Source organism: Schistocerca nitens, chromosome 5 (assembly GCF_023898315.1).
Source record: "Schistocerca nitens isolate TAMUIC-IGC-003100 chromosome 5, iqSchNite1.1, whole genome shotgun sequence".
Taxonomy (NCBI): Eukaryota; Metazoa; Arthropoda; class Insecta; order Orthoptera; family Acrididae; genus Schistocerca; species Schistocerca nitens.
This window is the reverse complement of record NC_064618.1, coordinates 247,096,761-247,121,419: the sequence shown is the minus strand read 5'-3', so window position 1 is coordinate 247,121,419 and position 24,659 is coordinate 247,096,761. Positions and strand designations below refer to the sequence as shown.

The 24,659-nt window shown below is 40.2% G+C and overlaps 1 protein-coding gene across 5 annotated transcripts in view; it reads left to right on the top strand.

Moving 5' to 3' along the window:
• Positions 1–24,659, top strand: part of LOC126260159 (serine/arginine-rich splicing factor 4-like) — a 58,774-nt gene that overhangs the window by 32,575 nt on the left and 1,540 nt on the right. The window lies entirely within an intron of this gene.

The window sequence follows — 24,659 nt, the reverse complement described above, 5'->3', positions numbered from 1 at the left end:
GTAAGCGGCGCGATACAGATCGGTCTCAGATGCAGCTGCATAAACCCTTGGCTTCAAAATAATAATCTGCAAAAGCACTCAAGAAAATATAGTATGTTCATGAAATAAATAACAAATGGAAAAAATGTGTCGTACATTTGTGAGTCTGGCAATAGACCGAGTCTATCAGATAAATATTAACGTACTAAATCTGTCAACAAATAAGATTGTTGAATGGCTGAAGAAGACAATGTCAATGATACGACACACAGAGCAAACAGTTAACATGTAGTGTAGGCTTCTCATCCAGGCTGTGGAAGGCGAAGTGAGGTCTATTGGCTGCCATGTCATCCTCTGCCTTTCAGCTTCATGCAGATGCGCAGTATGGAGGGGCATGTGATTGGTACACTGCTCTCCTGGTTCTTTTACAAACTTTCTAGACCATGGAGTCACTACTGTTTGGTCGGGTAGCTCCTAAGTTGGCATCATGAAGCTGAGTGCACCCCGCACCAGTCCTCCCAACAAGGAAAAATACTTGGCAGTACTGGGAACTGAACCTGGGTCCTCCATATGGCAGCCATCTGTGCTGACCACGCAGCTACCAAGGCCAACCTAAATGTTGTGTAGGGCTTCATAAGGACATGGAGACACTGAATGCTGAGTTATCTGGAAACTAACTTCTGTTAGTTGCCACTTGCAGCACTGACAACTCTATGATCCTCAAGCCCAAGAACATTGTCTCCTATGTTTTTACATACAGACGTAATAAGGATTATTAATTTATAACTATCTGAAACTGATAATGTGGTTTGTCACATTACTCTAATGTCTTAAAGACTTTAGTACTTACTTTCAATTTTATTTCTTTGTTAGTGTGGAGCATATGTGGCCATAGGATGCAAAGAAAATAGGTTGAAGACCTTCAGGTTCTTTGTGTTCACTTCTCTTTGGCAACACCACTTAATGACCAGTAACACATTGGTTCTCATAAACAGGGTAGCCTTTTGTGTCAGTGTCTACTGAAGTTTCTTTACATGTCTAGCTCTGTAGTACCAAATTGAGGAGCAAATCTCCATGGTCGTAGAATAAGTTAATAAATGAAATTAACATCAGAAAAATAACAGGTAAAATAAAATGTACATGAATCCTCTGCAGACTACAAGATGTGAGTATATTATTGACACAGTTAACAATAAAACGTGTATGAAAAAAAAAATGTAAATTAGTTACGAACTACAGCATGCATACACTTCAACATGTAAATGACACTAGAGATATTTAGATTCATGTTATGACATGTTCAATATGCCTGCCATCATTCGGGATGATGTGGTGTGGATAAATAATGAAATCCTGCATGACCCTTGGAACTGTGGGAACATCAACACTGTCCATAACATTCTGAATGGCTGTTCTCAGCTCAGCAATGGTTTTGGGGTTATTGCTGTACATCTTGTCTTTACATAGCCCCACAAAAAGGAGTTGCATGTGTTCAGATCCAGGGAATATGGCAGCCAATCGAGGCCCATGGCAGTGGCCTGTGGGTAACCAAGAGTCAGAATGCAGTCCCCAAAGTGATGCATCAAGCACTCTCCTGCTTTGATGAGGTTGAACTCCATCTTGCATGAACCACACCTTATCAAAATCATGGTCACTTTTGATAATGGGGATGAAATCATCTTCCAAAACCTTCATGTATTCTTCGGTAGTCACCATGCCATCAAGGAGCATCTTACAGATTATTTCTTGACTGGACATTGCACACCACATAGTCACCTGTTGAGGGTGAAGAGACTTCTCGATCATGAAATGCAGATTCTCAGTCCCTCAAATGCACCAATTTTTCTTATTGACGAACCCGTCCAAATGAAAGTGGGCTTCATCGTTAAACAAAACCATACAGCGCATATTAATTCCCGTCATACCCTGTGGCCAGCCGTGCAGTTTGAACGTCCTAATGCAAACCGTTCAGAAGTTATGATGATTTTATTTCATGTAGTTCAATAATTGTCACCCTCTACACTCAGACTTCCCATTCTTGAGCAAAAAATACCGATTATGAATGGAATAGTTACACCAGAGTATAATGCTGCAAGTCATAAGCAAATGCAAATAAGCAAAGTAGACTGATTTCGTGTTGGACTATCACTTATGGCAGATGGCGTTTGAATGGTAAGTATAGCAGTATTCAGTTTTTGAACAAGATGTTGAACAAGGGGTTTCCATGACAGCTTACTATCTATCTGAAAACCTAGGAACTTGGATTGTTCAGACTCGCTAATCGTATGCCCATACAAATAAAACAGTTTCTGCACCAGTCAGACTGATGCAGAAACTATTGTATTTGTATTTAACAACAGTTACAGCCCTCACAATGACATCCCTTATGGACAAAATATTCATATGCCCGTTGTGTGTAATAAAAATGTGAGTTTTAGTATAGTTTTGTCTAATAAAATGTAAAAACTGAGTCTTACTGTGATTTACCACCAATTTATTTTCTAAAAGCCATAATTGTATGTCTTGAACTGCACTATTTGATACAGTGACCACTCCACACTCAGCTTCTTTCACTACCAAGCTAGTATCATCAGCAAAAAGAAATATTTTAAAATCACGTCATATTAGAAGGCATTCTTGTGAACAGTACAACATGTAGTTGCAAAACCAGAGGAATGGATGTGGCCTTCAGTACCAGTGGTCAAGTAGCTCCAATGAAATCTTCACGAGTGTTGCCTCTGTGTCACTATTTCTTTTTTGAAAACAGTTTCTGTTGTTGCAATCCAACAGTTAAAAACTTTATAATCGAAACCACAGTTAGTCTGAAAGTCATCTTGTAAATGGGTTTTATTCCAAACATACATCACTTTTAATGAAAGAAACTGTTTAAAAGATGATTACAATTTGAACAATAATAGGGTTTCGTTAGTGCAGAGTTCTAGATACTTATAAAATGCACTCTGAAACAGTGCTCATTTTCACTGATAACATTTACAACTTCGAGTGAAACATTTTCTTGTACACCAGCAGAAATGACACACAAGTGAAAAACATTCAAAAATTAGTGCAGGCGTTATTTGGCACAGATTGCTGATAACATACAGTGTTTTAAAGTACTCATATTTCTGTGTCACTAACTTTCAGCTTTTTCACTCCGGCCATGAGAAGACTATTAGCTGTGGGAGTCCTCAAGTTCTATCTTCAACAATGAACCCATCATATTTTGTACAATGTAGAAATGAAATTTTTATGTTGCTCTGTGGACAACAATGGAGAAAATAATGCCAAACTGTGCATCACTATTGGGAAAGCATTGACGGGTTTCGCAGATCAATCTGTAGCTTTCACGAATCTCAAAAGTAAAATTGATGCTTGTGTGCCATTGAATAAATATGCAAGACAGCATAAGACATAGCCTATGAACCAGTGTCCAATTTTATTGCTGTAGGCTAAAGTATATGCAACAATGAAAATAACTCCATGTACTGTAATAATTGCCTGAATTTCGTACTAGCAGGACACTGAAGTTGGAAGAGAAATTGGAAATGCTTAGAATTTTTATATGATGAATTAGATTATACTGATATTGATATTTAGAATATTACAGGATTTTGTGCAATTTAAAAAAAAGGGCAAATACTAATAATTTCATGTGACTCGGAGCAAGTATTTCAATTAGACACCAGTGTGGCAACTTGTGTGCCCCTAACCTATTCCAGTTATACAACTGGGGAAAATGACACTTGGTTCAGATTCCATGTTAAACTGTAGGTCACCTTTCCCTTTTCGGATAACTGGGATAAGCTATCAAATTTGTGCCTATGTTGTTGTTGGACTTGTCTTATGTTGTACAGGATTGCAGAATGTTGATATTAAACCTTCTGTTGCTGGTAGTGTCATGAATGGAAGATGCAATAAAATTGAGGTGGTAAAATAGAATCTAAATTGAGGTATATGTGTCTCATTAAAATTATCCTAGCCCCACCGTACTTACTTACTTACTTACTACTATAAATGGGTCATGAAACAAATCCTTCAACCACTAGCATATAATGTGCACCATCCTGAGTTGACTTTTACATATAATCTAAAACATTGATGTGACTTTTGTTTAAGCCAAAACATAGTGAAGCAGCTGAAATATGATTCCAAAATGAGGCTGCAAAAAATGCTTAGTAGAAAGTTTAATTAGGTGTTCAGGTATTCGACCTATTTTTGTAAAATCCTGTGACAGTATATCCTCTAAAGCAGCAAAGATATGTAAAGTGCTTAAGCAATCAAAGTAATGTGACAAACTGGAATATCGGTAGCAGATAGTTAAAAGTATTAGCTTTGGTTGCATCTATATTTTGGTCTTGGGATCATGGAGTACATAGTGCCTAGTTGTGTAAATGGCACCAATTTGTTATTTAATCAATGTGCTGGTAATCAAATAGGGACAAAGCCAAGAATGCAGTTTTTTATTGTTAAATTTTACTGGACTGTGGCTACAGTAATTCTAAATATTTTGCGCAGAAAAAATTACCACTTCTTTATGAACGTAGTCTCCTTTAACTTCTCAAAAAGCACTGTATAATTTTGTGTTTGTTGCATAAAGGGTGTCAAGTTCAAAAGTGCCAAAATGAGTTTGATGTGCATGAGAAATACGAACACAGGTTTCCAGTGTGTAAGCACGATTCTGTAGCCCTCTGAAAATCCAGATTCAAATACTTGCTTGGGCAACTTGCGGAATGAGCTGATAGCCTATACCTTCATTTATGGCTCATCCTATGTGCAATTTGGTAGCCCAGCAATGCCAAACACACAGTGAAAATTCGGTCGTTTCATTGGAGCTTTTAATTCGTTCGGTGTCCATGAGAAAGAGCTGTATTAAACACAGTACCTGTAGTGCCTGCTGATGGAAACAAAGTGGAAATCATGAACCATTGAATGTCATAGAAAATGTCTTATGAGAATGAAGTCTTACACGATGGCACTTATATGTAAAACTTTCTCGGTTTTCTTGCTGTGTCAATTCGGGATAAAATCTCAAGCTTTTGACAATAGCCTCCATCGTCGTCATCAGGAGGAACTGATTGTCTTCACTGATGCTGTGTTGGCCTTGTATAGCCCGTGGACGACTTGTGATTGGTCGACGATTATGTACTGCTGCCGCAGACGGTGTCAATGTTTGCGCTGGTGGTGCCACCAATTCCGTTGGAACGTAAACCTTGGAAGGAATGTCTCGTCTCTGCTGCTTCTGTGCATCGAGCGCTCGTTTCCATGCACTGCTCAAATAGTATCCGCTAGCACGGTTAAAGTTCTTCTCGCTCATTCTTATTTCAACAGTCTCCTTAATAACATAATCCCAGTATGTGGAGGCATGGGACAAAATTTTTGTTTGATTGAACAGTATTTTATGTTTGTTCGTGATGCTGTGCTCCGCAATTGTTGATTTCTCCAGTTCTCTGTTTTTAATATGCCTTTGGTATTCTGGACCGTGGTCAGAAACTGTATGAATGGTCTGATCTATATAATTGCTTCCACACTCATAAAGGCTATTATAAATTCCAGGGACCCTGAGACTGTCCTTAAAAGGGCGCATCATCTCCTTAATTCTCTTAGGACGACAAAAAATTGGTCTTATACCCTGTCTACCCAGGAATCTTCCTATTTTGCTGGATATAGAGCCACAGAATGGAAGGACTGCAATTGGTGTTTCATCCTGTGAGTGTGCAGCATTTTCACGTTTCCTTTTGTTGGAGAATGCTGCCTTTATATCATGTACACCGTAGCCATTCTTTTGGAGCATGTACTTCAGATGGTTAATTTTTGACTTCAAGTGGTTCTTGTCAGAAACCGTTTTTCCTCTGTATACCAAAGTGTTCAAAACGGCTCTCTTCTGAACAGGGAGATGGAAACTCTGTGCATTAAGGTATAAATTGTTATGTGTCGGCTTAAGGTACACAGAGTGGTCGAGATGCCCGTCCACCCGTCGTGCTAAAATGTCTAAGAATGGCAACCTTACTTCCTTCTCCATCGTGACAGTGAACCAGGTGTTCGGATGTATGCTTTTTGTGTGTACTCTGATTTGTTTCAGAGCTTCTGCGCCGTGTGGCCAGACCATAAATGTATCATCAACTTAATGCACATTGCTCAAAATTCTCCATAAAAAGTTAGCCAGTGATGGAGACAACAGAGAGCCCATTGCCATGCCGTCCGTCATTTCATAAAATTTATTACCTTACAAGAAGTAGGTGGTCTTCACCACAAGTCGGAACAACTTTATAGTTTCAGGAGGAAAAAGATCCGCTAGCATTTTCAAAGCGTTCTCCACAGGAACTTTTGTAAACAGTGATGCCACATCCAGGCTGACGAAAATGTCATTTGGACTAACTGTAATCTTTTTGATTTTCTCAATGAACATCTGGGAGTTTTTTATGTGATGTTCACACCGGCCGACTGTAAGTCATCGACTTTGTTAGGTATTTGGCCAGCTTGTCGGTAGGAGAACCAATTGCACTGACTATAAGTCTCAAGTATTGAAGGCAGCAGAGGATAAAATAGGTAAAAAGACGAGGGCTAGTAGAAATCCTTGGGTAACAGAAGAAATATGGAATTTAATTGATGAAAGGAGAAAATATAAAAATGCAATAAATGAAGCAGGAAAAAAGGAATACAAACGTCTCAAAAATGAGATCGACAGGAAGTGCAAAATGGCTAAGCAGGGATGGCTAGAGGACAAATGTAAGGATGTAGAGGCTTATCTCACTAGGGGTAAGATAAATACTGCCTACAGGAAAATTAAAGAGACCTTTGGAGAAAAAGAGAACCACTTGTATGAATATTGAGAGCTCAGATGGAAACCCAGTTCTAAGCAAAGAATGGAAAGCAGAAAGGTGGAAGGAGTATATAGAGGGTCTATACAAGGGTGCTGTACTTGAGGACAATATTATGGAAATGGAAGAGGATGTAGATGAAGATGAAATGGGAGATATGATATTGCGTAAAGAGTTTGACAGAGCACTGAAAGACCTGAGTCGAAACAAGGCTCCGGGAGTAGACAACATTCCATTAGAACTACTGATGGCCTTGGGAGAGCCAGTCATGACAAAACTCTACCATCTGGTGAGCAAGATGTATGAGACAGGCGAAATACCCTCAGACTTCAAGAAGAATATAATAATTCCAATCCCAAAGAAAGCAGTTGTTGACAGATGTGAAAATTACCGAACTATCAGTTTAATAAGTCACAGCTGCAAAATACTAACGCAAATTCTTTGCAGGCGAATGGAAAAACTGATAGAAGATGCCCTCGGGGAAGATCAGTTTGGATTCCGTAGAAATGTTGGAACACGTGAGGCAATACTGACCATACGACGTATCTTAGAAGAAAGATTAAGGAAAGGCAAACCTACATTTCTAACATTTGTAGACTTAGAGAAAGCTTTTGACAATGTTGACTAGAATACTCCCTTTCAAATTCTAAAGGTGGCAGGGGTAAAATACAGGGAGCGAAAGGCTATTTACAATTTGTACAGAAACCAGATGGCAGTTATAAGAGTCGAGGGGCATGAAAGGGAAGCAGTGGTTGGGAAAGGAGTGAGACAGGGTTGTAGCCTCTCCCCGATGTTATTCAATCTGTATATTGAGCAAGCAGTAAAGGAAACAAAAGAAAAATTCGGAGTAGGTATTAAAATTCATGGAGAAGAAGTAAAAACTTTGAGGTTCGCCGATGACATTGTAATTCTGTCAGAGACAGCAAAGGACTTGGAAGAGCAGTTGAACACAATGGACAGTGTCTTGAAAGGAGTCTATAAGATGAACATCAACAAAAGCAAAATGAGGATAATGGAATGTAGTCAAATTAAATCGGGTGATGCCGAGGGAATTAGATTAGGAAATGAGACACTTAAAGTAGTAAAGGAGTTTTGCTATTTGGGGAGCAAAATAACTGATGATGGTTGAAGTAGAGAGGATATAAAATGTAGACTGGCAATGGCAAGGAAAGCATTTCTGAAGAAGAGAAATTTGTTAACATCGAGTATAGATTTAAGTGTCAGGAAGTCGTTTATGAAAGTATTTGTATGGATTGTAGCCATGTATGGAAGTGAAACATGGGCGATAAATAGTTTGGACAAGAAGAGAATAGAAGCATTCAAAATGTGGTGCTGCAGAAGAATGCTGAAGATTAGATGGGTAGATCACATAACTAATGAGGAGGTACTGAATAGAATTGGGGAGAAGAGGAATTTGTGGCACAACTTGACAAGAAGAAGGGACTGGTTGATAGGACATGTTCTGAGGCATCAAGGGTTCACAAATTTAGCATTGGAGGGCAGCGTGGAGGGCAAAAATCGTAGAGCGAGACCAAGAGATGAATACACTAAGCAGATTCAGAAGGACGTAGGTTGCAGTAAGTACTGGGAGATGAAGGAGCTTGCACAGGATAGGGCAGCATGGAGAGCTGCATCAAACCAGTCTCAGGACTGAAGACCACAACAACAACAGCAACAACAATATAAGTCTCAAGGCAACATTATCCTTGTGGATCTTCGGCACAGCAGCAGTGAAGACAGTCACTTGCTCCTGACGATGACGGTGGAGCCTATCATTGAAAGCTTGAGATTTTATCCTGAATTGACGTGGCAGGAAAACCGAGAATGTTTTACATATAAGTGCCATCGTGAAAGACTTTGTTCTCATATATCTTTCCTCTATGGGGAGGACATCGCACGCCAGGTTCGTCAACTGGAGAAGCTGCACATCAAATATACACAGTAGTGGGGTAATTATGCATTTCTGCAACACTGTCGTGATAAGGAGATTGTGCCTGAGGTCGCTGTGGATAAACATCTTATCAAGTCGGTTGGAGTGAAGAATATATTACAGAAGACAAGCTGCGTGAGCGTCAAAGAAAGGTTACGGCACACAAGGTACAAACTACACTCCTGGAAATTGAAATAAGAACACCGTGAATTCATTGTCCCAGGAAGGGGAAACTTTATTGACACATTCCTGGGGTCAGATACATCACATGATCACACTGACAGAACCACAGGCACATAGACACAGGCAACAGAGCATGCACAATTTCGGCACTAGTACAGTGTATATCCACCTTTCGCAGCAATGCAGGCTGCTATTCTCCCATGGAGACGATCGTAGAGATGCTGGATGTAGTCCTGTGGAACGGCTTGCCATGCCATTTCCACCTGGCGCCTCAGTTGGACCAGCATTCGTGCTGGACGTGCAGACCGCGTGAGACGACGCTTCATCCAGTCCCAAACATGCTCAATGGGGGACAGATCCGGAGATCTTGCTGGCCAGGGTATTTGACCTTCTAGAGCACGTTGGGTGGCACGGGATACATGCGGACGTGCATTGTCCTGTTGGAACAGCAAGTTCCCTTGCCGGTCTAGGAATGGTAGAACGATGGGTTCGATGACGGTTTGGATGTACCGTGCACTATTCAGTGTCCCCTCGACGATCACCAGTGGTGTACGGCCAGTGTAGGAGATCGCTCCCCACACCATGATGCCGGGTGTTGGCCCTGTGTGCCTCGGTCGTATGCAGTCCTGATTGTGGCGCTCACCTGCACGGCGCCAAACACGCATACGACCATCATTGGCACCAAGGCAGAAGCGACTCTCATCGCTGAAGACGACACGTCTCCATTCGTCCCTCCATTCACGCCTGTCGCGACACCACTGGAGGCGGGCTGCACGATGTTGGGGTGTGAGCGGAAGACGGCCTAACGGTGTGCGGGACCGTAGCCCAGCTTCATGGAGACGGTTGCGAATGGTCCTCGCCAATACCCCAGGAGCAACAGTGTCCCTAATTTGCTGGGAAGTGGCGGTGTGGTCCCCTACGGCACTGCGTAGGATCCTACGGTCTTGGCGTGCATCCGTGCGTCGCTGCGGTCCGGTCCCAGGTCGACGGGCACGTGCACCTTCCGCCGACCACTGGCGACAACATCGATGTACTGTGGAGACCTCACGCCCCACGTGTTGAGCAATTCGGCGGTACGTCCACCCGGCCTCCCGCATGCCCACTATACGCCCTCGCTCAAAGTCCGTCAACTGCACATACGGTTCACGTCCACGCTGTCGCGGCATGCTACCAGTGTTAAAGACTGCGATGGAGCTCCGTATGCCACGGCAAACTGGCTGACACTGACGGCGGCGGTGCACAAATGCTGCGCAGCTAGCGCCATTCGACGGCCAACACCGCGGTTCCTGGTGTGTCCGCTGTGCCGTGCGTGTGATCATTGCTTGTACAGCCCTCTCGCAGTGTCCGGAGCAAGTATGGTGGGTCTGACACACCGGTGTCAATGTGTTCTTTTTTCCATTTCCAGGAGTGTAGATTTTAATGCACTAAGTTTATATAGTTGACATCTTTTTGTTATCTACAGTTCTCTCACCGTTTGACTGGGAGTGGGTCGATATGACGAAGGATGCTCATCAAAGAGCTCATCTTAGCAATATATCGGCTAAACAAGCAAAGAAATTTGAGCGTCTTGCAGCTATGCAAAGATCAGAGGGAGTCATCATATGAAACAGTGCGCACTGTCGTCAACCTGTCGGACAAGAATGTGGACATGGGAGCCATCTCGGCCCTTAATAAAGGTTTGAATTTTGCTCCTACACTATGTACTATACCCATCATGGATCTTATCAGTCGAGTAGAACAGGCACTGCGGCATCTTGCACAGGATGACACCGACGAAGTGAGACTTATTACCAGTCACATTTTTCCTCAGCTAAGCCTCCCAGATCTAATATCAGTAGAGAGGAGAGGGAGGGGGTCCGTTTACTTTGGAGAGATGAAGATCTTGTCGTATTACCAGCTGGCAAAGGAAATGCCACCGTGGTTCCTAATACTACTGAATATCACTGTTTGAGGACAGTATGTACAAATGTCTTAAACGGAACCCAACTTTGACGTACAGCAGAAAACCATGGAGCTACTGAAGAATTCCAGTCTGCCAGATGATGTTACGAAAAATCTCGAAGTCCGAGCTCCTAGAATTCCCAGGTTGTACGGACTACCGAAGATCCACAAGGATAATGTTCCCTTGAGCCCTATTGTCAGTGCAATTGGTACTCCTACCTACAAGCTGGCCAAATATCTAACAAAGTCTATGACTCCTATAATCGGCCAGTGTGAATATCACATCAAAAATTCCCAGATGTTCATTGAGAAAATCATGTGATGATGACCACCTACTTCTTGTATGGTAATAAATTTTATGAAATGACAAGACGGTATGGCGATGGGCTCTCCATTGTCTCCACCTCTGACTAACTATTTGATGGAGAATTTTGAGGAGTGTGCATTAAATTTGGCTCCCCTCCATCCATCCTTATTTTATCGTTATGGTGACGATACATTTCTGGTCTCGCCACACAGCACACAAGCTCTGAAACAATTCATGGAACACATGAAAAGCATACATCTGAACTCTGGTTCACTGTCGAGAAGGAAGGAAGGTTGCCATCCTTAGACGTTTTAGTACAATGGCAGGTGGATGGGTGTCTCGGCCACTCTGTGTACCGTAAGCCGACACATACCGATTTATACCGTAATGCACAGAGTTTCCATCACACTGTTCATAAGAGAGCAGTTTTGAATACGTTGGTGTACAGAGCAAAAATGGTTTCTGACGAGGACCACTTGAAGTCCGAAATCAACCATCTGAAGTACATGTTCCGAAAGAATGGCTATGGTGCACATGATAAAGGCAGCGTTCTCAAGAAAAGGAAATGTGAAAATGCTGCACATTCACGAGATGAAGCACCGATTGCGGTTCTTCCTTTTTGTGGCGCTATATCCAACAAAATAGAAAGAGTCCTGAGTAGACGGGGTATAAGACCAATTTTTCGTCCTCCTATGAAAATTAAGGAGATGATGCGCCCTATTAAGGACAGTCTCAGCCTCAGGGTCCCTGGAATTTATAATAGCCCCTGTGAGTGTGGAAGCAATTGTATAGGTCAGACCATTCATACCATTTCCGATTGCTGTGGAGAACACCATTGGCATATTAAAAATAGAGAACGGGAGAAATCGGCAATTGCAGAGCATAGTCTCACAAACAAACGTAAAATACTGTTTGATGAAACAAAAATTTTGTCTCGTGTCTCCACATACTGGGATTCGGTTATTAAGGATGCTGTTGAAATAAGAATGAATGAGAAGAACTTAACTGGTGATAGTGGATACTATCCGGGCAGTGCATGGAAACTAGTGCTCGATGCAGAGAAGCAGCAGAGACATTGTTCAAAAAGATTTTGGGCTTGCAGCCAGTTGTCGTAAACCTCATTGCACGATATTTCGGCTGGACAACTGCCAGCCATCTTCAGGTGAGCCGAACGAGGACTGACGAAGACGTTCTCCGCTCCAGCTTATATGTTGTTGTTGTTGTTGTGGTCTTCAGTCCTGAGACTGGTTTGATGCAGCTCTCCATGCTACTCTATCCTGTGCAAGCTTCTTCATCTCCCAGTACCTACTGCAACCTACGTCCTTCTGAATCTGCTTAGTGTATTCATCTCTTGGTCTCCCCCTACGATTTTTACCTTCCACGCTGCCCTCCAATACTAAATTTGTGATCCATTGATGCCTCAGAACATGTCCTACTAACCGGTCCCTCCTTTTTGTCAAGTTGTGCCACATACTCCTCTTCTCCCCAATCCTATTCAATACCTCCTTATTAGTTACGTGATCTACCCACCTTTATCTTCAGCATTCTTCTGTAGCACCACATTTCGAAAGCTTCTATTCTCTTCTTGTCCAAACTATTTATCGTCCATGTTTCACTTCCATACATGGCTACACTCCATACAAATACTTTCAGAAATGACTTCCTGACACTTAAATCTATACTCGGTTAACAAATTTCTCTTCTTCAGAAACGATTTCCTTGCCATTGCCAGTCTACATTTTATATCCTCTCTACTTCGACCATCATCAGTTATTTTGCTCCCCAAATAGCAAAACTCCTTTACTACTTTAAGTGTCTCATTTCCTAATCTAATTCCCTCAGCATCACCCGATTTAATTTGACTACATTCCATTATCCTCGATTTGCTTTTGTTGATGTTCATCTTATATCCTCCTTTCAAGACACTATCCATTCCGTTCAACTGCTCTTCCAAGTCCTTTGCTGTCTCTGACAGAATTACAATGTCATCGGCGAACCTCAAAGTTTTTATTTCTTCTCCATGGATTTTAATACCTACTCCGAATTTTTCTTTTGTTTCCTTTACTGCTTGCTCAATATACAGATTGAATAACATCGGGGAGAGGCTACAACCCTGTCTTACTCCCTTCCCAACCACTGCTTCCCTTTCATGCCCCTCGACTCTTATAACTGCCATCTGGTTTCTGTACAAATTGTAAATAGCCTTTCGCTCCCTGTATTTTACCCCTGCCACCTTCAGAATTTGAAAGAGAGTATTCCAGTCAACATTGTCAAAAGCTTTCTCTAAGTCTACAAATGCTAGAAACGTAGGTTTGCCTTTCCTTAATCTTTCTTCTAAGATAAGTCGTAAGGTCAGTATTGCCTCACGTGTTCCAGTATTTCTACGGAATCCAAACTGATCTTCCCCGAGGTCGGCTTCTACTAGTTTTTCCATTCGTCTGTAAAGAATTCGTGTTAGTATTTTGCAGCTGTGGCTCATTAAACTGATTGTTCGGTAATTCTCACATCTGTCAACACCTGCTTTCTTTGGGATTGGAATTACTATATTCTTCTTGAAGTCTGAGGGTATTTCGCCTGTTTCCTACATCTTGCTCACCAGATGGTAGAGTTTTGTCAGGACTGGCTCTCCCAAGGCTGTCAGTAGTTCCAATGGAATGTTGTCTACTCCGGGGGCCTTGTTTCGACTCAAGTCTTTCAGTGCTCTGTCAAACTCTTCACGCAGTATTGTATCTCCCATTTCATCTTCATCTACATCCTCTTCCATTTCCATAATATTGTCCTCAAGTACATCGCCCTTGTATAGACCCTCTATATACTCCTTCCACCTTTCTGCTTTCCCTTCTTTGCTTAGAACTGGGTTTCCATCTGAGCTCTTTATGTTCATACAAGTGGTTCTCTTATCTCGAAAGGTCTCTTTAATTTTCCTGTAGGCAGTATCTATCTTACCCCCTAGTGAGATAAGCCTCTACATCCTTACATTTGTCTTCTAGCCATCCCTGCTTAGCCATTTTGCACTTCCTGTCGATCTCATTTTTGAGACGTTTGTATTCCTTTTTGCCTGCTTCATTTACTGCATTTTTATATTTTCTCCTTTCATCAATTAAATTCAATATTTCTTCTGTTACCCAAGGATTTCTACTAGCCCTCGTCTTTTTACCTACTTGATCCTCTGCTGCCTTCACTACTTCATCCCTCAGAGCTATCCATTCTTCTTCTACTGTATTTCTTTCCCCCATTCCTGTCAATTGTTCCCTTATGCTCTCCCTGAAACTCTGTACAACCTCTGGTTCTTTCAGTTTATCCAGGTCCCATCTCCTTAAATTCCCACCTTTTTGCAGTTTCTATCTGCAGTTCATAACCAATAGATTGTGGTCAGAGTCCACATCTGCCCCTGGAAATGTCTTACAATTTAAAACCTGGTTCCTAAATCTCTGTCTTACCATTATATAATCTATCTGATACCTTTTAGTGTCTCCAGGATTCTTCCATGTATACAACCTTCTATCATGATTCTTAAACCAAGTGTTAACTATGATTAAGTTGTGCTCTGTGCAAAATTCTACCAGGCGGCTTCCTCTTTAATTTCGTAGCCCCAATCCATATTCACCTACTACGTTTCCTTCTCTCCCTTTTCGTACTCTCGAATTCCAGTCACCCATGACTATTAAATTTTCATCTCCCTTCACTATCTGAATAATTTCTTTTATTTCATCATACCTTTCTTCAATTTCTTCGTCATCTGCAGAGCTAGTTGGCATATAAACTTGTACTACTGTAGTTGGTGTGGGCTTCGTATCTATCTTGGCCACAATAATGCGTTCACTATGCTGTTTGTAGTAGCTTACCCGCGTTCCTATTTTCCTATTCATTATTAAACCTACTCCTGCATTACCCCTATTTGACTTTGTGTTTATAACCCTGTAGTCACCTGACCAGAAGTCTTGTTCCTCCTGCCACCGAACTTCACTAATTCCCACTATATCTAACTTTAACCTATCCATTTCCCTTTTCAAATTTTCTAACCTACCTGCCCGATTAAGGGATCTGACATTCCACGCTCCAATCCGTAGAACGCCAGTTGTCTTCCTCCTGATAACGACATCCTCTTGAGTAGTCCCCGCCCGGAGATCCGAATGGGGGACTATTTTACCTCCGGAATATTTTACCCAAGACGACGCCATCATTTAATCATACAGTAAAGCTGCATGCCCTCGGGAAAAATTACGGCCGTAGTTTCCCCTTGCTTTCAGCCGTTCGCTGTACCAGCACAGCAAGGCCGTTTTGGTTATTGTTACAAGGCCAGATCAGTCAATCATCCAGACTGTTGCCCTTGCAACTACTGAAAAGGCTGCTGCCCCTCTTCAGGAACCACACGTTTGTCTGGCCTCTCAACAAATACCCCTCCGTTGTGGTTGTACCTACGGTACGGCTATCTGTATCGCTGAGGCACGCAAGCCTCCCAACCAACGGCAAGGTCCATGGTTTATGGGGTGTGCTGATAGTACTGCCGCGCATTCGTTGCAATTGTGGAGACAGAAGGGCCACACACCCAGCGGCAGCGCCCTCACTGGTGGAACTGCAGTACTCAGCTGCCGTCGGTATTGTCACTGGCTGCAGCTATCGAAGTCTTCTGGTGTCTTCGTTTCGAGCAAATTTCGGAGATGACGGGATTCCATGCGTTATTCAATTGGTAACCACTGTCACGGTTCATCAGATTTCCCACAATGCGTTTTTGATAATGGAGTCCCAAAAAGTTGTTGCAGTGGCCAAAATCCAAGTTTTACAGATTATTAGTACAGAATATAATGTATCCAATGTTATGAAGGGTACAAAGAGGTACCAACTATGCTTAAACTTCACAGCTATTTGACTGCAAGGAAACTCTGGAGAGAGAAAAATTAAATCCATGGGATTTACATTTAAAAATAGACCAAGTAAACGAGTTGTCACATGTAATAGAGGTAAGCACTGGGATTAAAGTGGCTAGAGTTTTAAACAGATGAAATGTGGATCTTGCATATTATACTGTGAACGAATGTTGCAGTGTGATAGCGTGAATATATCAACAAACCACAGTTTGGTGTGTGATGAAGGATATGTTGTGTTCATCTGCTTCTAGCCAAAAGTGTGGAGCTGTGTGGACTATTCATCAGTGCACAGTGCTCGAGATAGCTCTAGCTCTAATGTTAGAGTTTCAGCAAGGCAGTACACAGCTTAAAGCTAGCTGCTCTCCTAGGGACTAGTAGTTACACTAACAGCATGTTGATTTGCATACCTGGTTAACAAAGATCAGCACAGTTAATCTTTTCTCGGGAATTTGGATAATTTTCTTGAGCAAGAGAAATTGCCATCCTTGGGCTACACTAGGGAAGAGCAGTGTAATCTATCAAGATATATGCAATTGTGACAGTTAATGAAGTGAGACTGCAGTGTGTAGTGGTAGTGAGTTTGTTTAACACACTTTCAACAGCAATAGCAATAGTGGTCAGTTGGGGAATAATGCGTTCCATCATTTCTGTTTTGATATACTGTACCCTGTGATAAAACATTAAGGGTAATGTGACTAGTGTCTAAACAGTGTACAAGAGTACTGTAGGTGCTTATTGTTGTGGCCTGCATTAGTCACCAAAAAAATCTTAAATGAAGTTCATAGAAAAAGATTTGGTGCGTACTAAACAATGAATGGCCGAAATAGATGAAAAGATTGTGTTTGAGGCTTGTTAAAGTTATTTTAAACAAAGCTTATCACAATATGAAATGAAAGTAATCTATTTAGGGATGTTCATGTAAAAGACCACACGGAGTAAGACAGACTGAAAATTGATAGTAGCAAGTCATGCTTTTTAAAGGTATTTATTCAGAATGGACCAGCAGGACTGAAGGACCTCACTCAGAAAACAATAATATAAAAGAGGACATCCTTAAGTTTCTAACTGGAATCTTTACATACAAAAGCCATTGTTGGGGAAAGTTGTTATTAATTTACCTGATGATCGCTGCATTGTATGAAAAGTAATCTAAAGAATTTTGCAAGGTTATAGGCTCTTTTGCGATGAATATCACAAAATGAAACTGACTACAAAGAAATCTAAGGTTGATATATGTACCAATTGTGACCAGATAATTTAATTTGGAATCTAAGATGACGTAGAAATGAAAACTGTGATTTACAGCAGTAAAAATGGTCTTATAATGTTATTGTCTGTGACAGACATTTGTAGTCTCTAATATCTACAACTGGCATCAACAGGAGCAAATGTGATATGTTATTTGTTTCAGTGCAATCAATGGTGCTGAAACTTGGGTTTCTGCAATTTGCATGTTGGCCCTTACAGGCTTGTGATGTGTTGTGTGGCACTTTTACCCAATAATGGGTGTAAGATTCTGCAATGTTATGAAAACGATCTGTCATTGTTGTGGAACTGGTTCAAAAAATATCCCTACAATTTGCATTGCTCTTAAAAATTCACCTACAGCAAAGTAGGGATGCTGTTGGCAACACTGCGCCAACACGGGCTCTTCGAGTATTTGCTGCCCTAAATAATTATAAAAAGCGTTGTTATTAAGCTATTTTTAAACGTGTACAGGTGTTATAAATATAATATAAGTGTTGTTGAATTAGTGGAAGTGTTAGTGAAGTATAAAATAAGATTAAATGGGGTAAGAAGCGTATTTTTCTTCTCGCGCCTGTAGCACGAATCCTAGGCCTAATTTCACGCGCGCGAATCGTAAGTAAGCAGTGAATTAAACTTATAGATAAACGTTTCCAGTTGGTATGAATATAATATAAGTGTTGTTACATTAGTGGAAGTGTTAGTGAAGTGTTAAAGAAGATTAAACGGGGTAAGAAGTTTATTTTCCTTCTCGCACCTATAGCACGGATTTTAGGCTTAATTTCACGCGCGCTTATCGTAAGTAAACAGTGAGTTATATGTAATCACCAGTTTTTTTTATTCAGTACTCTTTCAATTTATTTATATCTGCCTGAATAGTTTCTAGGGTCCTTTGTTTACGTTTCAGTTACTACTTAAATCAGCTTATACGATTTCTGTTTTTACCATGAGTGAGAAGTGTGTGACATGCCGTAGGATCATTAGTTCCGGGGTATGGTGTGATGGGTGCTATAGTTTCTTTCATTGGGGCGAATGTAGTGGCGTGGGAAATGGGGACATAAATGAGGCTCACCAGTGGTATTGTAGGATCTGCAGTAGAGATAGGAAAATACTGGAACAGGAAGGGAAAATTGCAGCTCTTCAAGCTGACCTAGACAAGGCAAGGGAGGATCTGGACAGGTTAAAGAGGGAGAAGGGTGAACAGAGGTGGGAAGTGGCAACAGGTAGAACAGGCAAAGGAGAGCATCAGACAGCTTTGTCATAAACCTTGAAAATAGATTTGACCTGTTGCCTCAGTCAGAATCGGATGAGCCTCGTGTAGCTGAAGCTGTAGAAAGGGCACAACAAGCTTTCAAGGACTTGAAAAAGGTAGGGAAATTTGTAAAGAGAAAGAAAGTTCTGTTGTTAGGTAGTTACCATGGTAGAGGTGTTGGCCAACTACTGCAGGAAAATCTAGGTCCAGAGTACCAGGTCACAAACTTTTTCAAGCCTAGTGCAGATCTGGGTCAGGTAACAGAGGATGGAGGTGCTTTATGCAAGGATTTCACAAAGGAGGATGCTGTGGTTATAGTGGGTGGTCCGGGAAATAGCATTGGCAGACTCTCTGAATATTCAATAGAGAGTGACCTGGTGAAGATAGCATCAGCAACGAAGCATACGAGTGTGGAACTTGTGTCTGTGTTGAGACGCCATGATCGGCCTCATTTGAACTCTTCCATAGGGAGGGTGAACTTGGAGTTGGAGTGGCTGCTTAGAACGGATATAGGGTCCCATACTGGTTTGATTTCTGTGGATGCTATCGATAGGTGGGACTACACTAGGCATGGCCTTCACCTCAATAGGAAAGGGAAGGGAAAACTGTCTGGGTTGATTGCAGAAAAATTAAGGGGGGACACTGGCACAAGTGGTAAAATAACAGTGGTCACAGGTGTCAGAGGGATGCCTTTTTTAGGATAGGGAAGGGGGAAAGAAAATGAGTTTTAAGAGAGATTGGCAGACACACTCAGTTTGAGAAAACAGATGAACAGAAGTCAAATTTTATCATACAGCCTCCATTTAAACAGTGTTTAACAGAAAGTAATCAGAAACTGCCAGTTCATCTTCGCCAAAGCAGTTACAATCCCATTAGTATGCAGTATCAGTTATCTTTATTACACCAGAACATTCCGGGACTTAGAAATAAAGTTGATGAACTACTCATTTGTATCGATGAAATGAATTCATCTAACCAAATTTACATAATCTGCCTCTCTGAACATCAAGTGACCACTGATATAGATATGTTGGACATTTCAGGATTCAAGCTAGCTTCCTACTTCTGCAGAGTAGATATGGATGGAGGAGGAGTTGCCACATTTATCAAAAACTGCCATAAATTCAAGAACATTGACATTAATAAATTCTGTTTAGAGCAGCATGTGCAACAGAAGTAGAGTTCCATAACAGATCCTATATAATAATAACTATTTACCGAGCACCTGCAGGAAATTATAATCTATTCTTAGATCATCTAGAAGCTCTTTTGGGTTATTTAACAGGAAGAAACAAAGAAATTTTGATTGCTGGTGACTTTAATACAGATTTTCTAATGCAATCTTCCAGTAAACATTCACTGCAGTTAGTAATGTTTTCTTTCAATCTAACTCACACTGTAAACTTTCCAACTAGGATCACTAAATCCTCAAGGACAGCCATTGCTAACATTTTTATAGACAAATCAAAGGAACAAAATCATATCATAAAACCTGTTATAAATGGACTATCAGATCATGACATGCAGCTCCTTGTTTTAGATGTAAATTCTAAGCAGATTATCAAGACTGCTAAATCTGAGTACAGGAGAGTAGTCAATCAACCAAAAATTGAGTGTTTTAGAAAACTGCTCAAAGATATGAACTGGAAAGATGTTTATAGTGCTCATGACATGAATGAAAAATGTAACACATTCATGAACAATGTCAGTACCATGTTTGAAAACTGTTTTCCTCTAAAAGTTACTCAAATTAAACAGAAGTCTATAATAAAACCATGGATTACACAAGGAATAAATATTTCCTGTAAGACAAAAAGGAAAATGTATCTGTCGACCAAGAATAGCTCCAATGCTGATGATTTAGCTAAATACAAGGAATACTGTAAAACATTAAAAAAAGTAATTCAGACGTCTAAACAAATGCTCTATGAGAAGAAGATAGCAATGTCAGGGAACAAAATAAAAACAATTGGGATATAGTGAAAGAGCAGACTGGTAGAACCAGAAAGGAACAGGAGCAAATAGCACTAAGGGTAGATGACACATTAGTAACTGATGGGCATAGTGTGGCAAATCTATTTAACAAGTACTTTATATCCGTTACTGATAGAATGGGACTTTCAGGATCAGTAAATAATGCCCTTGAATATCTGAAACTAGCCTTCACAAATAGCTTCAAGTACATGAATACATCACTCACTTCACTAAAAGAAATAACTTCATCATAAAATCTTTAAAAACAAAGCATTCTAGTGGGTACAATGAAATATCAACAAAGTTAATTAAGGCATGTTCTTGTGAGTTTAGTACAATTCTAAGTTACTTGTGTAACCAGTCACTTATAACTGGGACATTTCCTGACTGGCTAAAATATGCAGATGTTAAGCCTCTATTCAAGAAAGGGTATAAAGAGATACCATCAAACTACAGACTGATTTCACTTTTGCCAGCATTCTCAAAAATTTTAGAAAAAGTAATATACAGGCAGCTGCTCAACCATCTTACCACAAATAACATATTATCAAGAACACAGTTTGGATTTCTGAAGGGTTCTGATATCGAGTAGGCTATTTACACCTACAGTGAAAATGTACTTAATTCATTAAATAACAAATTACAAGCAGCAGGTATTTTCTGTGATTTGTTAAAGGCATTTGATTGTGTGAACCACAACATCCTTTTAAGTAAATTAGAATTCTACGGTGTCACGGGCAGTGCTGCAAAATGGTTCAAGTCATACCTCACTAACAGGAAACAAAGGGTGTCAGTGCAAGGGACTAGTGAATTAAGTCATCAGTCATCATCAGAATGGGAAGAAATTACATGTGGTGTCCCACAAGGATCCATCTTAGGGCCATTGCTTTTTCTTGTGTACATTAATGATCTCTCATCAGTTACACTGCCAGAAGCAGAGTTCGTTTTGTTTGCAGATGACACAAGTATTGCAATAAATAGTATGTCAAGTGTAGTTCTAGAAAGATCTGCTAATGGTATTTTCATGGATGTTAATAAATGGTTTAAAGCCAACTCACTGACATTAAACTTCGAAAAGACTCACTATATGCAGTTTAGAACCTGTAAGAGGTTTCCACCCAGCATATGCATAAAATACGAAGAAGAGCAGATAGAAGAGGTTGACAGTCTTAAATTCCTGGGATTACAACTTGATAATAAATTCAGTTGGGAAGAGCACACCACAGAACTGCAGAAACGCCTTAACAAATCTGTATTTGCAATTCGAGTGTTAGCAGACATAGGAGACATAAAAATGAAAAAGCTTGCATACTTTGCCTACTTTCATTCCATAATGTCATATGGTATAATATTTTGGGGTAACTCTTCAAGTCAAACAAAAGTTTTCAGAGTCCAAAAGCGTGTAATACATATTTGTGGAGTAAATTCACGGACGTCCTGTAGAAACCTCTTCAAAGAACTGGGTATACTAACTACTGCCTCTCAGTATATTTACTCATTAATGAAATTTGTTCTAAATAATATATCTCTTTTTCCAACAAACAGCTCAGTTCATACATACAATACCAGGAACAAAAATTATCTGCACAAGGGCTTAAAAGCACTTACTTTAGTTCAAAAAGGGGTCCACTACTCAGGAACACTCATCTTCAATAATTTGCCAGTAAACATAAAAAATTTAGTTACAAATAAAGATCAATTTAAAAGGAGCCTGAAAGCCTTACTAGTGGCCAACTCCTCCTACTCCATTGACAAATTTTTTAATAGAAACAAATGATGTATTGTATATATTCATACTATTAGTATTGTTATTTCAGATTAAAAAAAAAATAAAATAAAATAAATTGACATGTTCCACATCCACGAGGATCTCCTCAGAACGGTTCTATGGAACAAAAAACTAATCTAATCGAATCTCTATGATCAACCTTTCAATTGCAGAAAAAGGTAACTATAGAATACTTTCTACAGCATAACACTAAGAAATGTTTGAGGTTGTGAATATTAGGAAACTGGGAATGTTGGCAGTACTGCATTTGATCTCGCAAGAAAGGAAGTCAGATTTACTGTTTCTCATGTAATTCATCTCACCTATTTTACTTGGATCTAAAGACATCAGCTGATATAGGAGAAAACCTGTACTTCCAAAGGTGAATATGACTATGGGCAAAAAGGAGATTATTATTGAGAAACAAACTTAAGTGCTCTTGTAAAACATTAATTTGAATTTTGTTTCTAGACTTATATCAAGTTACTTGCGTACAGCTTCTAATGCTTCTTTTTATTGTAGGAAAATAGTAAGCAAATGTAAAATTAATCATGTGTAATTTATGAATCTGGAGTTTTTCAATGGATTTTATTGATCAAAATGTTCTAATGTAATATCAAAGATGGTGCGAGGCCCTGATACAATGCCAGTTAGAATGAATTTTTTTCCTTGTAGCTTTTATTTATTGAGAATTTCTACAGCAGATAGTCTCGTGTGACAGGAGAGAGCGCAGGACACTCTTGTTTACAAAACAGGTAAAAGATGAGATGCACAGAATTATTGAACAGTATTTGTGGCACACATGTGTTGTAGGATTGTGAAGCATATTCTAAGCTCAAACATTGAGATTCCTGAAGGAAATTGAGCTGCTCTGAGAATCAGCATCAGCATGGATTATTGGTTGGTTGTTGGAGTTAAAGGGATCAAACAGTGAGGTTATCAGTCTCTTCATCCTATATGTATTGAGGCAGGAATAATCCTCAGGAGGAGGATACAAAATGCAACTCCTGGGAAGCTTTATTGTCAGCAAAATTCAATAAGACAGACAGAAATAAAATCATGGAGAAGGAAGAAGGGGTAAGGTGGGCGAGCTGCTCTGGCCAGAAAGAAGTTGGAGGTCCCCGGAGCATATGCTTGCCTTATTTGTACACACATTTTTCAGTCGGTGGGTGCTTGTGAACAGGAAGATCCTCTCTTTTTAGGTTCGCAAAGGGCATTTGACACTTACCACATGATCTGCTACTAACCATTATACAATCATATGGATTTTTGCTCGCATGTATGCGATTGGCTTTAGGAATACTTTGACTAATAGAAGCAAGTATGTTATACTGGGCAGTGAATGTTCAGCAGAAACAAAAGTGGTATCAGGTGTGCCTCAAAGAAGCATATAAGGCTGCTAGTGTTATCAGTACACACATCCTGTAAAGATCATTTACTGATGTTTTTGTCTACAGGTCAGTAACCTCACTGAATGACTTCAGGGAAATACAGGGAAACTTAAAAAAATATCCACATTATGTAATTGAAGGCAACCCCCTCTATATGTGGATAAGTTTAAAGTAATGCCTGTAACAGAGAGAGAACCTCATAGTATCAGACTGTAAGATCGGTGGTTGACATTGTGACCATGTCACACCATACTATTATTTTGGAGTAATACTGAGAAGCAGTATGAGTGTGGTGCTCTCACAAAAACAGATTTGTTGGAAGCGTTCCGTAAAGGAAATTAAAAACAAGATGTTAGTACAACAAAGTCTAGAGTATAGTCTGGATCAATTAAGCATGACAGTAGACACAAGCTGGATACAGAGACATGTTACTAGGATCATAACAGGTCAGAATAGCCCATTGCAGAAGTTTAAAAGAAATTCTCAAGAAACTTAAAACTGAATATCTGGAGGGAAGATAAGTTCTCACAAAACCTTGTTGGGTAAATTCAGAGAAACAAGACCGCATAGCTGTAATAAAACACCCTGAGGAAGGCCATTTGCAACAGTGGCAGAAGCATCTGAGAATTTTATATATTGTTTACATACCCTGAAAAATTATATTGATAGTGACAACAGCCGCGAATGGAATAGGACAAAAATAGGCACAATACTGTTACAAAGTACCATATACCTGTACTACACAGCAAAACCCTTTTGCTTACAATGTCATACTGTTCAATACCATATCACACAGGCTTCTGCTGTCAGAGAGAAAATAAAGTACAAGATTGGAATAGGATCTCTAAACAGTCACTTATGTTTGGAGAATATCTTTAACTTATAAATCTGTAAAATCTGCAGTGCAAATTAAATTTGATGGAGCAGTTGATGCTGAAAATAAGTTGAGGGTGGATAATTGACAATTGTTTAAATATCCATTTTTTAAAAAAAATCAAACTTT